Consider the following 19,872-nt stretch of genomic DNA (forward strand, 5'->3'; position numbering starts at 1 on the left):
GAAGATATAGAACAGGTTGTGGATATTTCTAATCCTGATGAATCCGCCATTCATTTACATAAATATAAGAACACCTGGACCAATTTCTATTGGTGATTAGAAAAGAATATAGTAAACGTGTTCGTTCATAAACGACTTGTAATTTATTGCTTTTGCATGGGTGATGGCATTATGTCATTGACACTAACTAGTTCATTTGTTGGAAAAATGTGCGATTTGAATTCAGAGTGGGGATCTAATCGTTCCCACAACCTTAGGTTGTTGAAAATAGAGCAAGGAAATGTACACTTGATTATTACCTTAAAACTTTTGACATTGTGACCCGTTCTTAACCTTCATAATTTCAGATGGAAAAAACTGCCTCGGCGAGGTTCGGTCGCGGATGTGTCAATTATGAACGATGTCCGATCTGATACAGATAATTAGAATTGGATTAACATATGTGTTTGAATGTTCCCGCTAATTAACATGCAACAAGTTCAAATTGGATATGAGAAAATCAAATCAGAATCCGAGTTACAAGGATCCCACGGTCTAATCATTAACATACACATTTCTTTGTGTGGCCCTCTGAATTTATAGCGAAAACCATATAAACTGAATATATAATTATATTATGTAAGAGCTGATACAGATTGATTGGAAAAATTAACTTCTCCAGTAACGAGCTGATCGAATGGTTTTTTGAACGTCTCGACAAAAAATTATTTAATAAACACTGGTTCCATTTTATTACATTCTTTAATTACCCCATAAATTGTGGACAACACGTCAAAGGTAAAAGTTTGGTAAGAGAAGGGGCGTCATAATAATTCAACGTTTTTTCGAAATTTGCTTTTTAAATTGGCCGTGCATTAAAAATTCATCGAATTGTCTAATAAAAATGCACAGATTCGTCGATAAATAAGAGTAATTGTCGCATGTAACGATCGGGTAATTTGCAATTAAACCAAGTCTCCCGTTGAATATTAAAATAACACTGTTTCTGTGAAAAGCTTTCGCTTTTATGACGGCGACAGCGACATCTACATATTACCAATTCTCTGAAATTACTTTGACAAATTACGAAAGAAAGGTAAATGCAAAGATTAATGTCCTTATCAATATACAAAAATAAAAACACGTTACGAAATCATTCTTAGAATTAATGACTAACTTGTTAAGAAATTGTAGGCTACTCAACTTTTCGTCTTTGCGCATACATTCATTGCAACTTCCCCGTTTTCGCCAATTTCCCATTCAACACGTCATTCAATCAAAACATTAAACAGTTTACTCCACTACGATCGATCGGAAATAAACCCTACGCCCGCACAGTCTTGATACTCAATTATTTCAAATTGCTTCATATCAAACGCTACGTTCTAATTAAATTCAAAACAACGAGATTTTAACGACCCAACTTTCAAAACGAAAAATATCTCATCGTGTCACAAGCGTCCGGACTTTTGACATTTAGTCACCTGAAAATGTCTCAGTGGGTGACCTTACTACTTCCAGATTCGTTTCATATTAAAAAGCTAAGATATTGAAAACTAGAACTTAGTTCCGCTGAATATGATACTTTGTAAACTTATGTTTATCATTTTGCTGAATCGATCATTTTCAGTAATCTAGAACACGATTCTACGCGCATTTCTCAGTTAATTGTCTGGCAGGATTAGGGGAGGGATGGGCCAGTTGGAATTTCTCTAATAAATGCAACTTGTACATACTATTTCAACTTGCGGAATTTTCCATTTCTATTTTCTTCTTTCTTTGTCCACACAAATACTGCACACACATTTTTACAACGATTACGAAACAATTTTACTGTCATTTTTTTTCTATTGATCCGGTATAGATTTCTCTAAAAAATTATATGTTAACGAATTCAACGTAACCGGCATTGAAGAGTCAAAAATTGAGCCATTGATCATTGATCAACTGTTGATTGTTAATAAAAATGTCTCAAAAACACATTTTATTGTTTTTATTATATAATGAACTAAATTCACTTTGCATATTTTTAAATATTTTTTATTTCTGTCTGATCTTTGCCGCTTCAATACGCAGATTACCTTGGTGCATGAATGAAGTGTGAATGGATAATGAGAAAATCAGGGACTGGAGCAAAATGAATAAACTTCCGATACGGTTTTTAATATTATTCAAACTTTAAAACCTCTTTATAGGAAAAAGAAGGCATGCAACTTGGCGAAGTTTTTGGCTTTTGGAAATCCCAACAATTTTAAAATAAATTATTGCTTTAAAATACACGCATTCATTTTTTTGACATTTTCTTTATTCATTTTTTGCTGATACTTTACAATCTGACATGGAATCAGATGACTAGACAGATACACCTTTAATAAAATACACATAAAATATATAAAAAAATTAACACCGGGCGACCGTTTGGTTACATTCAGGAAATTCCAAGATCTTCCAAAATAAATTACTTAAGTATTTTCACAGAAGAGCCGGTTCCGTCATTGAAATTTATACGGATAAGTAAATGAATTAATATTTACAATCAGCAAAAGGGTCTCTTTTAAAAATACTCCGAGGAAAGAAGAGAGGGAAACTAATCTACTACTTCCAATTCCGATGCATTTGATTTGAATATTATCTGTTGATTTAAATATCTACAAATTATCGGAACATTTGCCTTTAATTGAATATATTTTTTGTGGAAATAACTCTTCCAGTTAGACATTGTCATTTGACTTTTAAATTACTTGGGTCATTTGCATATACAATAAAATTTTATTTCTTTACAAAAGTTCTTAAGGCGGACCTAATCAAACCATTTTTTTATTAATATAGCGGAAAATTACTTAAGTGATTTGTAATTTATAGTAACTTCAGTTTTGTTTCAGTTATTGCAAATTCAGAAGTTCGCAGTTTATTTATTCCTATCTTGATGATCTCTTATAAGTGTCAATAATTTAGAAAAAAAAGTTTTGTCGTTTTGCGGCCAATAAACCCTACCGGCTGTGACTGAAAAGTTGCTACGAAAATAGAAACAGGAAATATTTTAAGCGAGGATATAAAATTCGCAAAAAATTCTCCATAATTATGGCTAAAAATAAAGGATCGAGCTATTCTTACAAAAACAAACAAACAAGATAACACAGAGGTTAGAGACTCCATTCACGCCTTAGTCTGGAATGTTTCCACCATTAAAATATTTGATTTCGCAAACTCATTTCATCGTCTTCGCAGCTTTTATTGCCATTTTTTAAACGACGCTTTGTAATGAATGACGAATTCGTTTTCCTTATTTCACCGGGTTCGATGAATAATCGACCGTCTAAAGAAAAGAAAGTTGAAATCAGAAGTCCAGGAAATGTTTTTGTAAATTCCGCGTATGCTCATGCGTTACCGTTATTCTTTGAACTGAAAAATCGGTCAAAATTTTGAAGATCCGAATTGACGTGAGATCATTCGTAGAATCTAAAAAGGAAAATGGACAATTAGAACTGTCAGTTTCTTGAAACCGTATTCAGGATTTAGCGGCTAACGTAGGTGCTAAATGCTGAAAAGGATGTGCTAACTGTTCTTCGTTTAGAAGGATATAACTCGCCAATGGTTTTAATTGTTATATAATTAACGCCAACGTGGATCACGTCATTTTGAATCCATTGGGGAAAACTGCCGAAATTTTTCAGGAATTTTAAAAACCACAAGCTAATAAATACTGATCAAATACACTGAAAATATGAATACAGAATTAGTACTTCAATAAAGTTACAAGAATCAATTAAAAAAAAGTACGTGTTTTGGGTTTTCATGTTTTCTTTTTAAATATTCCTGCTCCATTTATTGGTAATTTGGTATTTTTGGGAATTCTGAGTATAGCTATTGTTATTATTAAACGTAATGATTGAATTTTGAAAAAGGGGAAAAATTACTTGTATATTTTTGTTGTAATCTTTAAGTTCTAGTCAATTATTGTGCCATTATATCATTAAACAAATGAAGCAAAGAATGATAACAGTTTTGTCGCAAGGTCGCTCAATTTCGATGGAAAACTGATCATCACGATCAATGTAAACGTAAAATTAATTGAGTTGCTTTTCTAGAAAATTCGGTGACGCACTAACCCAATATTCGAATTTGTAGGACTATCCGGAAGTTTCTCTCAAATTTGACGAAAACAGTCAACATAATTAAATAAACACTCAGGTATCAGACTCCGCCTGTTGATAGGTCATAAATAATCTTCTACTACCTGCAGTAAACACAGAGGCAGAATAACCTGAGGGTCTATTAACTACATAATTTCAGTATTTCAAATCTACACTTAATTCACGTCACCGGTGGTTTTTATGGGATATTAAACGCTTCTGGAAAATTCGCCTTTTTTCAATATTTGCAGAATTTCTGCAAACTATGTGGTTGCGATGCGCTTTTCCTTGAGGGATCTTTCGGATTCAGGTCTATTGTCATTGAATTAGATGTGTAATATTTTTTTGATAGCCGTGACGCAGCTTTTTTTAATTTAAGCATTCTCACGATGAAACGGAAAGTGTAAAAAATATTTGCGTCAAAGAAACAATGACGTTTTGCGGTTTTCTCGATAATGAAGTGTGGCCTCAGGCGAAATTAAATAAGCATATAAATAGATTATTTTAATGAACCGATCATTTCCCGCAACAATTTCTGTGGTCGTAAGTGTATTAATTTTAACCCAAAAGATAAGATTTAAATGTTTGAATTGCTCAAGCGAATTTAAATGGAAATTTCTTTATATTAACATATTAGTGGAACCAGCAGGAAATTGATTTTACTTCCATAGCTAACACAAGTATTTTGTACAAACTGAATAAAATTAGGGTGAAACGTAAAGTTAAATGACTACTTGTGAATATTTTGCGTTATTGTGCGTTAGGGATTTTCTCTTAAATTGTTCTTTTTTTTTTCCCCGCCACATTATAAACAAATATGTCGACGGGGAATTCTAAGGCAGATTTTAAAATGTTTGTCGTGGCATGGAGCACCAATAAATATTTTAAACAGATGTGCAAAAATGATAGGAATAAGAAACGCGCATATTGTTTCCTGTGTTAAATAACAAATTTTGGAGATCTTTACAATTCCAGGGTGGAAATTGAGAGAAAACAGACAAAAAGCTGAGTGCTATAAAAGCAGAAGTTTCAAGACTTTTTCTCTATTCTGTTTTAATCAAACCATTTGTTGTACGGTTCTAATTTGCATAAGACGTCTCAACGGGAGAATCGATTGTATAAAAATCATCAAACCGAAGCATTTGTGTACACATAAATCAGACGATTATGTCGAAAACGCTAGTCGAGCAATTAGCTTGTTTTGCCTTGAAAATAGTATGCTTGGTGTTTAATTAGTTGGCACTTTGTCGCCTGTCCAGGTACATTCAGAAATGATTTTATGAATTAAATACTTTAGAGCATAGGCGCACTGTACTCGTTTTCTCTGGGGAATCAACAAGTGTAACAACCGGGGCTAATGTTTAATTAAAAGTAAATGTCGTAGGTAAGCATGAAAAACAAAGTTAGCAATAAGTGTCAAGTTTTTGCTCGGAAGTCGAGTGAAATTTGAATTTTGATGGGGAAGCGGCGCGCCAATGGAACGAGGACGGTGCTTAGTGTAATCCACTTAATGTGGAATTGCTGACCTAAGATTACTTAATATTGGCAATTCGAGCTCTTATTACATAATGACGGCCGCCACAACGCAGTTTGGGTAGGATTTATTGTCTAACAGACGTCTGAAATCCTGAAAAAGGTTTTTAGTGATTATCAATTTCTATTTTCAAAAGGAACAACATGGAGTCCGTTGTGGATCCTTGGGGATAAGCTCTAACATTTCTAACTGTGGTTGCAATGTTTGCTAACTTATAAACAAATACTGTCTGGTTAATAATAATAATAGTATTCATTGAATAAGGTGCCGCCAGTAGTTGTGTCATTTCTGATAGATAATTTTATAGTTTTCGAGTTTTCAAATGGCAGCTTCAGTGATGGAATTAATTATCATTATTGAGTATCCTCGGATCGAGTCCAATGAAATAGAATTCTTGGAGTTTTTTTATTAGTCCTTTATTTGCACCTCTGCACTATCGAAGGGTGCAAAAACGAAGCGCTTTCCGGTCGTTGTCCAATCTGTAATTGTAATGTTCTATTAATTCTGTACTATTGATTGATGATGGAACCGAGAGGCTGGGAGAATTTGAGTTTGTATTTGTGCTGTAACTGACCTGCATTTTTTCAGTTGTATTGTCGGGCAACTGCGCGGTGCATTTGGCGTTGTAATTGGAGCCAGACATCTTTTTGTTATTATTAAGTCGAATTATCATTGTACTTCCAGTTATTGTACATGTTTTTGGTCAAGAGTACCTACGTGAATCGACTGACCAGTGTCTGACTCATGAAAATTGTCGAAAATAACTTGCTCCGTCAACAAGAGTAGATTTTTGCAGGATAGGGCCTTACTGTAAATCAACTTATTCAAATCATCTTCGATACATTCTTTGCATCTGTTACATAACGACTAAATTTCATACGGATCCTTTCACTTGACCGCAACCCAGCGCGTCCGGTTTGTGCCTTTTCTTGATTTCAGGTTCGCGCTCGCCGATCGAAGCATCGCGGTGTTAGAAAATTTCCAATTTTTTTCTGAAGCGCGAAAGATTCGTCGACTGGAAAGAGGCGACTTACATATTATTAGATTTATGATATAACCTCTATGCTTCTGTGGGATGGTCGGAGCCTTGAACTTAAGTCTACGCATGTTCACAAGCTTTGTGACAATCGCATTTTAATCACCTGAACAAAGCAGTTTCCGAAATAGATGAAAGACCCTCGTGAAATTTTGCGCGTTCGCTACAAGTTTTAGACCAAGAAGAATACGTTTTTGGGGTCAATATCTTCGTTTAGTCGCAATGGTGAGATATTTTGCCCGTGACCATGACTTGAGTGTAAAAAAAATGGGGATCGTTTGAACTCACAGTTGCGCATATAAATATCGCAATCAAGTTTACAGTTCCGTTATCCGAACAGGAAAAAAGCGTCACTATTGTTCCACATTTTTACTCTAGGAAGGAGAACTGTCCTTCGTCCGAGGAAAGAGAAAAGAGACGACCAAAAACGTTACATAACAGGAAATCAAAGAGAAATGAAACGATCTGACCCCGTCCGAAAATTATCGCGGCCATATTGATCTAAGCCAAATCTAACGGTATAAAATACTTACACTTTAATGTTGTTTTGGGTCACCGTCGCCGTCGCACCTTTTCTCCGAAAAAAGAGTTGCGTAATTCAAGTTTAGATAACGGGACCACCCCGAACCTTCCCTAATTAAAAAAAGTGATCTTCTAGAAGTCACATTTGGGACCTACGAAATTCGTTATGTAATAAAGAAGGTCATTAGCATTTGGACTTCCCGAAAACGATCGGGCAAATATTTGTTAGTGTGCGAGATGGCCGCTCATTCTTCCGGGTCAAAGCGTTGAGAGCAAAAGGATTTTTTCCACAAAGGAGCAGCGGCTGGTGTCGTTGTGTTGTAATTTCTAAGCATAACATGACATTCCTGCGAGTTATTTTACACAGAGATATTTAACCTAATTTGCAGCCGGCGAGCGAGAGGCGAAGTAGTTATCTCACTCTTCTATGTGAACTTGACCGCGAGTTTCAGTGTAACACTCTCCATGACGCAAAGAAACACTCTCTTGCACTCTCTCACTCTCTCCTCTTCTCTTCTTGCCGCGCTACTCGAGTACTCGCGCGACTTGCTCCCAAATCGCCCACTGCTCGCCCTGCAAAATCTCACGCAAAAGTAATTTACAATTTACACTTTTCAGGGAACGTTCGTGACTTTAAATGCTGCACTCAGCACATCGTAGGATTATCAAAATGTGACAAGGAGATTCCATAAACAAAACTGATGCAAGTGTCGCCCGCTTGCTAAACGTTATGAAATAACGAAAGTGACATTCTGTATCAAATCGTAAGTTACTTTTTACGACTACGAAACGTCTAAAGGAAAGTTGGACTACTTTACTTTTTCTGTGTAAATAAAACAAATTGTCTAGCATGACATGCACTAGCTTTGAATTCGTCTCTCCTTCAAAATTTCAACCAAAACCATTTCCAAATTAGCAAAAACTACCGCAATTATTTATTTAACGGTGCTCTAATTTTTTAGGATAAAATCCGAAAAATTGGGCGCAGAAAGTAAAATTCTGCGTTGGAAAATGCTTGAAATTCGGCACGATTGAAATAATTTAGGCGGAGACCGTTAGTCACGTCTTTTCGGCAGTGACTTTCGGACGAATGTCGGGCAAGGATCGACAGGATGAAATGAACAGTTGCAGCCATGTCTGCAGATTATTACATAGATTATATAAAAATAAATCCGGCTTCAGGAGAGACACCATTCTCTTTTACTGTTAAATCACTTTTTTTTCTATTACTTTCTTATGCTGTATAAAGAGTACAGTTTGTTTTCAGCATGTGTTGCTATTGTTATTTGCATTCCACGTTTCTTACATCAGCTCATCCCGTTATATGTACATTCATAGAAAAAGAGGCGGTCGAGAGCCGTTTGTTTTCATCGAAACAGGACAATTACCCAATTCGTTTTCCCACATAACGTTTCCACAGATAAAAACTTGACTTTATTTATAACACCGCCTCTGGCTTTTCGAAATATTTTCTCCATTAATGATCTGTCCATTAACGGCTGAAAATTCGCGAAAAAGTTACTTCCTGGAAGCGGCGTGGCATATACAGGGCCTATTTGAAACATTCGTATTTTTATAACGGTACTATCTTGAAATTTTCAAATGTGCAATAAAAGTTTTGTAAGAAAAGATAATTAAACTCCCGATGGAGAATTTGCAAAATCATTGTAATCTTGTGTGTCAGTAAAAGTACTTTTTTTGGTCCTTATCGATAATAAAGTGAGTGTCTTTTTACTTTTGCTTTCAAAGCAATAAGAAGTGTAATGCAAGAAACATCTTCAGCAGAGTTGGAGAAGGTCGTTGGTTTAAAGTGTTCATGTTTGTGGTAGTCCCTGTATAGTGGAACTAATTATCTATTTTTGTCTGATAGTCGGTCCAATAATTAACCCCACACGTCGTTGAATGTTGAGCACTGATTGCCTGTTAATGCTTGAAAGACAGGCAATAAGCGAAATTGTGCGTTGTAAATTACACTATTATAAAAGTGTCTGTTGAATCAGAAAAAATTTCGGAAGACCGTTTGAAAATCGAAGGTTAAGGATTATGACTGTATTATTATATGCTTTATTACCCTAACTGCTGAGTGGATTTTTGTTACCTTTTCGGAGAAAAAGTCGGCCCCCGGTTGTCATAACCGTTTTTGGATATGGTTGTTACCTACCTAGGCCTACTAGGTATCTAAGTACCCATAGATTTTCAATTTTCTCGATTGGTTACGGTTATGGTGTCCGAAACAAAATCGAAGGTTGCAAAGGTGTTGGTGGCAATATTTCGGATGGAATTGGACCTCTGTGTTTTCGGAACGAAAGTCCGGTGCAGTAGAAGTTAAATAGAACGCGGATACGGGAGGAGGTACGTGAGGAAAATGCGGATTGTGATTGTTCGAAATACATAATAATATGTAGGAAAGACAAAAAACAAGTACAGTTGTAGTAAACTTGGTCATTGGCACGGCTTATATGCAGTGGATGGCGAATTAACATCAATACCTATTGGAAAAAGTTAAAAATAAAAGTAGTTTGACCTTGACCTCGAAGAACTTCGAAAAAATGTTAGAATGGATATTCGGGCCACACGGTGAGCTAGAACCGTTAGATTTTAAATTGCTAGTGTTTTCATTGACCTTATGTTTTGTTTACGTTTACACTCTGCGTTCAGCACAGGACGTCAACTAGAGTTATGAATATATTAAGGAAATTGCATAAGCAGGCATACACGTTCAATTACCTAACTGCGTCCATTTGCCTTTGAAAACAACATTTTTATTTAAATTTAATGGCTCCCATTAAACTTCGCCCGTCTCTCTGCGTTCTATCTGCAACAAGCCTGCACTCGGCCACTCGACCCATTACCAAATTGTTTTTGAGACAGCAGAAGAGGCCCGGAAGCAATGCCCTGGGGAGAATCTATAATTCACTTGATCGATATTTTCAAAAGGACCACTAGAAAATCTGGTTTGATTCTAAAAAAAAGAAAACACTTGAGTACGGAAGGCATCCAAGGATAACCGTAATCGAGCTATCTTCAAGGATTCTCATACCCACAACAGCCGCCCAATACCAAAGCCGTGAAATAAAAAACAACCACAAGGAAAGAAAACGTTGTGCGTGCGAGCGCGAGAGAAAATAGACTTTTCATCCCTTAAGAAGTTATAGGTCAAGGTTTACCTGTACGGTAACTTGTTGGTACTGTTTATTTTTGAAATATCGTCATCTCGACATCTTTCCAGCCTCTCTATGTCGAAATCGACCGAATCGACTAAGCAACTACACATTCAATAATAACACCTTTTAAATAGATTTTTAATCGCGCGAGCGCTGAATAAAACATGAATCGATGAAATAAGATGTGTTTTCTTTCATTGTGACCATGTGGTCAACTCAACACGTGGTTTTGTCCACGTTTAGACAACTTTCACTAACAATGTATCTATTAAAGGCAATTAAAATTGAGAACGCAAAATTAGTTCATGACAGAAAACCTCCTGCATATTTATTCGACCGAATTCGAAATTCCTTCATCAATTCTTTCCTAAATAATCATCAAACGGATTCCGTACGTTCCAATTTTTCGCCGGGGTCCATCATCTTCAAACAATCATCTCTTTATGAATGAGTTCAGGTAAAATATGGGAAATAACTCGAAAATAACAGATGTCCAAACCAAACCGAGCAGCCGCCTACGCAGGTAAGGTCCCTTTGATCGAAAACAAAAAACCGCTCGAATGTCCGAAAAGGATAATATTACGTTATTGACGTTTTCGGAAATTAATAGATCTTTTCGGCAAATGAAAGCGAAAGCAAAACATCGGCCTCTATAAATATAGATCACCTATACTTTCGGAACCAGATTATGGAACGCATGCTCCCAAATTCTAGGAAACGATGTAATTATATACCATAATGGCCTTTCCTGTCCTAAAACCGAAATTAATTAGGCGTCAAGAAAAAGCGAGCTGAAAAAAGCAAAAAAACTTTGGATGTGTTGCGAGCTGCACAAAAGCCCAAGTTTCCGGTAAATAAACCAAACTTGCACGGGTTATACTTTTCTGTGCATATTTTTCGTTTTATTGCCACGCACCCGTCTTTCGCTTCTGTACTTTCCCTTTCCGTTTACCCACGAAATATTGCCATCAAAAGACTGACCCATTTCTCTATTGCACCAATAAAATTATTACCTGGAGTTCCTCCCGATTTTATCCCTTTGCAGCTTTCACATCTTCTTTTATTTACGGCCCACTTTCAAGTTTTCCTGCGCGTTATCGGTGAATTTATAGAAACTCGCTAAATCGACTGATAATTACCGCAAACACAGAAGTTAAAAGTGAAATGTTCCTTGGAAAATATCACTTTTACCTGACCTGTTAAGAAAGTCTATAACTCAAATTATATGAACTCGCTTGAAAATACTATAAAAAGTCGGTAACTTGTAACAAAATCTGAAGGTCCTCAATTGCTCCGTCGTAAACCTTCACCCGATTCTTCTAGTTTCGACAAATTTTTATTACTTAACAGATATCGTAAACAGTAGTGCTTTCGGATTACACGGAAACTTGATCTTCCCTGACAGCGCAACTTTACTTTTTTCCAAGCGGATCCTATACATTTTAAATTACGCCCTTTGTGCGTGCAATGAAAGCTCATCGCCGACAGCTACTCATTTCGACCTCTCTTTTACACAGACAACCAAATAAATTATTTCAACAATCTGGGCCGAAGGTACCTGCCTAATACGAGAGATAATAAAAGATAAGAACACAAAAGTCACACTGGAAAAATTCCCCATCATCATTTTTCTTTGCCATTTATTCATCTCAAAATATTTCATTCCCCATTTCGGCGATATGGGCAATTAAAATTGAATGTAATCGAATCTGCATTGCAAATTGAATTTGCATGTTTTTGATAAATCAGCGTGCTGACAGTTGTCAGATCAATTGAAATAAGGGACGGAAGTGATATTTGTAATTGTGACGGAAAATTTATATCCATTGGTTAATTTTATATGAAGTTTTTTCGTAGTTTTGATGAATTTGCGGATAAGTTTTTCCCAGTGCCGGCTTGCAATAAAGTGTGAAAAGTCCGCGAAAGTGATCATTACTGAGATAAAAATTTCTTTCCCCTTCGGCAATTTTCAGTTTGGTCGACTCGAGTCCAGCTATGCAATCTGCAAGACGCGCTCGTATATTTGCTGACCTAATCTCTTTTGCGCTCTAATCCACGACATTTATTTAATTACTTGTCACGTTTTGTTCATTTAATTGAATCACTTGATAATGTATAATTTAAAGGGAAGTCTTATGACGTAAAATGTCGTCATGTGTGCCGCCTATAAAATGAGCGTGAAAGTGAAATTGGGGTTCAAGGTTTAAATTCTTGGGCTACAACAAAGATTAATGGTTTCGTCACATTTTTTATTTGTGATCGGCTGATCGGATTACTTCTTAGTGATGAAATCGTAGCGGAACTTCTAAATTGTTATGCTGATATATTCAAATGTAGTCAATGAGGCTATTAGATTTTCATTAAGATGCATGAATCGTGGATTTGTAAGTTCTGATAAAATAGGACAGAAAATGGCGACGGAAATTGGGGATTATCAAATTTGTAACACGAAGCTATAGCACTGATCCAAAATTCGCAGGAAAAAATATCAATGGAAGAATTTTGTAGATCGTACAAACTTATCTTTTATGGCAGAGGATAAACTAATAGTTGTGTCGCGAGCTTTCGTATTTATCCCTCCTTCTACCGCAACGGAAAGACAAATAAAGCGAATGGACTGTCGTTTTTTTTCCTATTTTTTGTCTAGTATTCCAAAACAAAAAATATTCCTGAGAATGGTACAAATATTGATCTCTACGTGATTCAGAGCACGGTTTTATTTACCGAGCAATATTATCGCCGCAATAAGAAAGTTATAAAAGGGTGTCACGAATTATTTACACATCCGAATTTTCGCCCCTCTAGCTAATGACGTGCTGTCAGAATTGAGTGTATCATCAGATCAACACATTAATAACTTTAGTTTTTTAATATGAAATTTCAGGATTAAAAGTTTAGTCTGTCATTCTCGAACGACATCGTTAAAATTGTAATGAATCTAGGAATTGTGTTGATATTATTCAAATGGCAGTTTGAAGCTGGGTCAGCTTCCGGTTAAAATTAAGAAAAGCGGCACGTTTCGTTAGCAAATTGCGAATTCATGAGCCGTAGCATTTATAAAATGTTCCAATCCTAACCAGAAGCTGGCTTATGTCAGTTTTTCGAATAATATATTTTTATGCTTGTTTCAATCGATTATTCTCAACCACCTCAGGGTGGAAGTCTCGACTTGTTGACTGACTTTTTCACCCCAAATTATCCGAAATGAATATTTCGTAGCCGAATTTTTGTGACTTCAGTACTATTTTATTAGCACAGTAGTTAGCTGAGAGAACTGTAAATTAGAGTAAGAATTACTACCAGCCCAAGCCCGGGGGATAAAGGGAGGTAAATAAACGGATAAATAATGAAAATAAGCAGGAGTGGCTGAAGTTTTCTTCGCAAGTTTATGTCCGGGAAAAATCTTCTTGATTTTTTCATCTCGTCAAGTTTTTAACATTCCTGCTATCTATAGTCCATCAATACTCCCCAGAGTCGGCTTTTGCCATAAAATGTTTATAAATCAGCGCGCTTTTATCGCAGTGCGTTGCCATGAGGAGAGGGAGAGTGAATTATAATCCGGTCCTGTGGCTGATAGACCGGCGTGGTGCAACACTGGGGGAGTTGCGACGCCTGCAGTATTCACGTGTCTCCACCGCGCTAAACTCATTCTTGCTGTCCTGCGAGTGAACCGCGCGCTATCCTGCAACTTTCAAACTTCAATAAGTGCACCTTTGAATGGTATGTGCAATTTTAAGTCACAGGACTGCTTCAAGAAAAACTGATATTCACTTTGGTGGTTAGTTAAACTATTTTAGATAATCCTGCTTTAGAACAAAGGGTAATTCCGGTCTAAGACGTGCCTCAGCAGACAGAAAGCTTTAACGTCGCACGTGTGATTCCCCGTTCGTGCTTATTGCTTTTGTATGTTTCCATTGTTTATTTCTATTGGCGATTTTCGATGCTTTATGTTCGAGTTTTGCTGATAAAGCGGAGAGAATTATCATTGTTACTGCTTTCCAATAAAGTTACCTTTTTAAATTAAACTCGCCAAGGAAAAACATTTTTTCCGGTTATTTGCATTGACCGAAATAAAAGCTCGCACATTTTTTTATTCACGGCACAGATTTCCAGTCCGTTCTTTTTTAAAAAGAAATAATCATTTTCGCTATAATAACGTGGCAGTTTGTACCATGTGGTGGCAACATAAATAGCCATTCATTCTTTTGTATTTTTCTGCGAATGGCAAAATTTTACTTTATGATACGCGTTTAACTGCAGTTAGAAACTTATTCACAGTTTGCTTCAAATTATTTTTTAATCAACAGGTGCGCTTTTGCGGGGTTACTTTATTGGCAAATTGCATTAATTTTTTTCTAAATTTCTATAATTTTTGACATTAATTTTCCATATACTAAAGCCCTGTTTTGGTCCGTTTAAATTAATCCTGGCTGAGGCTAAAACAGGTGCACGTTGTTCATATTTCATTTGACAATGATCATAATGTTGAACTGTGGAATTGAATTTTATATCGTTTGCTCAGAGGCCGTAATAACCCTAATTTTGTTACCGCAATTTATGTTTGAAAGTGAAAAAAGTGTGTATCGGCAGCTGCCACATTGCTTTAGTACAAAAAACATATTTTATGGATTGCTGTTTGAATGTTGTAATATTGGAATGCGTCACCTTCCCACATGATGCTGTATAAACAGTAGAAATTTTATTTAGTAGAAACCAATCCAGTTTCTAAATCTCGAAACATTTCGCTTCATTTGATATAAATTTTTGTGGCAACAATTCCCCACTAGCTCAAAAATTTAGCTTTTGTCGTTCATGTCCATGTTCCACTTGATTTATTGCTGGAAAATTAAAAACAAAGAGAGCGGAAAAGTATTTCAAGCTTTTTTAGCTTTGCTCAAATATAAGTATATGTTATTGTGTTCACTCTCAAATGAAATCCTGTTAAAAGGGAATCCGCAAAGGTAGTGGATCTGTTTGAACCGTAATTTCTGCGCTTTATTTTACACGAAATTGAGAAGTTATTTTCATAAATTGTAAATGTTATTATATAAGGGTTGGGTAGTGTGACCCTTGAGTTGGTTTTTGGGGATGATTTTGAAAAACGGTAAGCTGATAAATTCTATGCCCTAATTAACAAGATTTAAAAGTTCCTTTTTAAAGTAAGAACGCAAAGTAAATCCCATTTAATAAATAATTTTCAGTATTCCAATTAGGTGTTCCATAAGTAGCTAATTTACCCGAACTAGTAACTGCGGGATTAAATAAATTTTCCGGTGGTTGCGGCAAATTCTTGATTTTTTCAATGGAAACGTTTTTTACTTATTTGATTTTTAATTTGCTGTAGCTCGTGAAAAAGGTAACCGATTTTATCCAACGCAATTTGGCGTTAATTATGCTTTTTTTAAGCGAGTTTCCCACAGTTCTAATATGTTTTCCTGAAATGTGGAGCGCGTTGAGCACTGCGGTGCGGGCTAATAAAATGTGAGCCTGTAATTCTGTATCTTGCTCATTTCGTTAAAGATACGGCTCTGAAACAATTGAGTTACATTTATAGCTCAATTCTACACGAAATATTCAAAATGTTTGTGCTATCTTAATAAAAATTAATTAAGTTCACTTTGTGTACTATGTAGGGTTTTGCGGATCCTGCACTTAGACAATCATTAAATAAAGACCACCCTTATTATTACTTAATTAATGATATAATCCGTAAACTCGAAACAATACAATTTGGAATAATACGAGGGTGTCGGATTTTCGGGGAGTAAAAACTCACCTTTTGCTCTTTTGTTTTCAAATATTTAAACAGGTCTTTGATAAACGAAAACATCTCGTTTGCAATTTTTCTCATTACTCGCTTTAGTAAACAGCAAAAATTTAATCTTCTCGAGAAAAACATCTCAGCACCACTGTCTAATTGGCGGAAACGTAATGATATAAGAATTGTGAAAATATAGCGCATAGTAGAATCCTCCCGTAATTATTGGAGTTTTTGATGATTTTCTCGGCCCTTCATTTAACCCGAAAAGGGAGGAGCTGTAAGAGTAATTGGTCGACCATGCCGAACGACGTCCGCAATGGTCATTCTTTCGCTGGTGAAAATGTGCGAACCGAAACGTGGGTTTCATGAAAAACTTCACTCACATCGTATGTTTCATCTAATATTTTCTCATCATATACCTTACAATAGAGACGTAACTACTACTTTAATAGAATTCTCTTGCTTTTCCAGGACAACGTTTACTTAAAGCAGACGTTTCCTTCTTTTCATGTTTGTCCTATTTACGTGAAGATTCCCATTACGAGTTGACTTTAATGAGAGCACAAATATTTAAATGTTTAGCGAAATGTCTTCATTCCGCGGTAAGAAATATTACAAATTGCTGACTACCCGGAAAAGCGACGATTTGGCTAAGGGTGCATATTACAATGCGCTTGTGGTTTCAACTTTTGTTGTAAACGCAAATGAAATAATTTCCACAATAATACCCAACGGGAAGAAGTTGCTGATTAGAATAAATAAAAAATCAAAACCGACTTTCCCGTTGGGAGCTGTCCTATAAACATAATTTTAGAACGATTACAAAAGGCAAAAAATCGATTACACCTATTTCAATTTAATGAAAATTTTGTGGTGCATTTAGAAAATTAAACGGATTTTGTGAACTCTGAACAAAGTGACGTATTCATTAAATGAATGCCAGCTGTATGTTACAAAGCTGAAGTGGAAACTAAACAAAATGGCATGTTAGTAATTTGGAACTGGCTAAATGATAAATTAACGGAACAACATGACCACAAAAACTGTTTTTGAGCCATAAAACGGTGCTTAATGAAGAACGAGCCTCTTGAAAATTGGTTGCTAGCAACCCACACTGCATTGCATACAGTAAAATGTAATTTTCTGGGTGAAACTGTTTTGTAGTGGTATCTGTGTCAAGAAGTCGGGATGATAATTACGCACACAAAGCTTAGTTGTCAAGTTTTATTTATTTTATCTCGTCTAATATGAATTAGGGTTATTAACCCCCTTTGACAATATCGTGAACAATAGACTTAGCGAACACAGACGTGATTACAACTTCGGCACTAAATTCCTCTAATTATACCGCATTAACTGTAGAACTTGAGAAAGTGGCGATAAAATAAAAAATCTTAAGACACTGTTATAAATTAATTATCAAAAAGTCGGCGCTTGGTAATTCCTTTCATATTTGAAGTAACGAATTTTTAAACAATGAAGTTAGGTAACGAAAAATTAATGTTCATCATTTATTTATAAAGGTTTTCGGGCCGAATTTTGCCCAAGAAATAGTTAATTATTGTTAATTATTTTTGAGATATCTTTGCGTCACATTAACATTTAGACGATCAATAACGTGGATAAAAGTTGATTACACTCAAATATTTAGATCAAGTTAAGCTGGCATGTGCTAAATACGACTATTCCAATTATTCTACGCCAAATTTATATTGAACCGATGTAGATTATTTCTGTATTATTGAGATTTAGAGGACTTTAAATTATTGCGAATAAAGTGCCGAGGGCTAACGTTATTTGATTCACTCGCCTATTTCACAAACTGGAACTCATTCATTTTCGAATTTACTTAATGCAATTTTCCCTTTGATGAATGGAGAAGTGAATATTTTAAAATACCCACGACAAAAAACTGGACTCAACCAAATGATAAAAAATTGAAATAGTTTTGGAAATACCTAAAGAAGACGCCAATAAAGAATTCATCTATCAAAGTGGTCGGTCGGAACAAATAAATTTTACTGAGTTGATTTTATACTGTACGACTAGTCTGAATTCTTCTATCAAACAAGTTTTTAAAGTTTCAGGTGGCATATCTCTGGCGGTTGACTCAATCACGCAATATTTTGGCCATAAGCGCAAAGCTGGTAAGACGATAAACGTTTTGAAGTGCTGTTAAATTCACAAAAATGACATATAAAAAACAGTTTTCACTTTATATGTCGGCAAAACAGCTTCAGAGTTATAACAGAACTCAGGGTAGTTCCATTTGAAGAAAAAATGGAAATTTAGTGATAAACATTTATTTGAGGGTCCAGGACACACAATGCATTTCCGGCGGATTATATTTCATTATTGACCAGTAGCATAAACCGGATAAAGCCGATCATTTCGCTAAGCTTGCGGTTAATTGGGCATTGCCAAAATTGAAATGTCTGTAATATACAGAGTGTATCAGAAATAAGTAGTATTTAAACTCGGTTCAATTTCCTAACTAAAATCCTCTCGCCGGAGAAAACGTGTTTGATCTGGTATGCATAACCGAGAGCAAAATTTAATGAAAAAACAAGGAATATTTGAAGGCAAACGACGCTGACTCAATGATCATTAAAACATGTCGATTTTGGGAGGATTAGGACCAATGCGTGCTGTGGAAGGTCTCGCAGAACGTGTTTGCCATTCAGCGGTGTTCCTAAGCTTCTTACAGCAATCTAAAACACATGTATCTGATAAATTGCCAGCTTAAAGGAGTTTTCCGTTTTGTTTATTTACTGGGCGAATATACAGCATGGTTCACATTTATGAGGAAAATAATAACTTCATTTATATGATGCATAGCCGCCACGTGTATTGCGTTCTCCAGACTCAACTTTACCAGAGTTTGAGATTAGTGATTTGTAATTTGGCTTTTGCAGGTATCTAAATAATTCATGTACACCATCTTTTTAACGTTTTAAGTACAGAAAATGGTTTTCTAGGCGCTGAGCATAAATCTCAGTTATCTTTCAGCGGTTTCATTTTGTTAAACCAGAAGGACCGTGCTAGGAAAATCGATACTAACGATCTTACCCAACTGAGGATTTGGTAAAAACGTCTCATCAGCACTTTATTTTGGAAAGTCATAACACTCATAACAAAGAAAATGTTGCTTTAATTTACATATTCTAAATGACGTACTAACCGCAATGCGACAATGGAAGATCCCTCCTGTTGGATTCTCAACCTTCAATAACGCTTTAAAGTGGACCACACCTTCCACAACATGATAATGTCGCTAACTTAATTATTTATATGCAGTTTCATAAAGTTTTTTTTTCTTCTGGTTGACAATAAATACGTCAAGTGTGACAGCGACTATGCGGCATTTGTCGAAATTGTAAACAGTAAAACCAACAATAAAATTTCAGGAAAGGTTGACACGAGGAGATAACATGACCGGCATGAATTCCAACAAAAATATTGCATTTTCATTAGTTCATAGGCGCTCTAGCGCAAGAGATAAACGTGGACAAGTTTTTGCAATGTTCTGCGTTTTATACTTAATTTTCTGCAATTGTTTGGAAAGCGCCTTAGTTGAAATTTATGTCACAAAAAATTAGAAAGGGCGATTCTATCCATTATGACATTTTTACGATTTTGAAAAATTAGGGCTGGAAACCACTAATTTTCCATGCATTAATGGGTTTTAATACCGCCAAGTTCATAAATTTTAATAAAACAAACATGGACCACTCTGTAGATAT

At 35.6% G+C, this 19,872-nt stretch overlaps 1 protein-coding gene across 3 annotated transcripts in view; it reads left to right on the top strand.

The window, feature by feature from the left end:
- Positions 1 to 19,872, top strand: part of LOC148167524 (Kv channel-interacting protein 4-like) — a 75,097-nt gene that overhangs the window by 7,373 nt on the left and 47,852 nt on the right. The window contains exon 1 of one of the 3 annotated variants that reach the window (XM_088048048.1): positions 13,982 to 14,088. The exons of 1 other annotated variant lie outside the window; for it this stretch is intronic. The gene's annotated coding sequence lies outside the window, so the exon portion shown is untranslated. Of the gene's footprint in view, positions 1 to 13,981; positions 14,147 to 19,872 lie in introns of those variants that run through there. One more of the 3 variants, XM_088048049.1, reaches the window with a different exon arrangement.

This window comes from Gnatocerus cornutus, chromosome 10 (assembly GCF_029298725.1).
Source record: "Gnatocerus cornutus isolate USDA-ARS CGAHR chromosome 10, icGnaCorn1.1, whole genome shotgun sequence".
NCBI classification, from domain to species: domain Eukaryota; kingdom Metazoa; phylum Arthropoda; class Insecta; order Coleoptera; family Tenebrionidae; genus Gnatocerus; species Gnatocerus cornutus.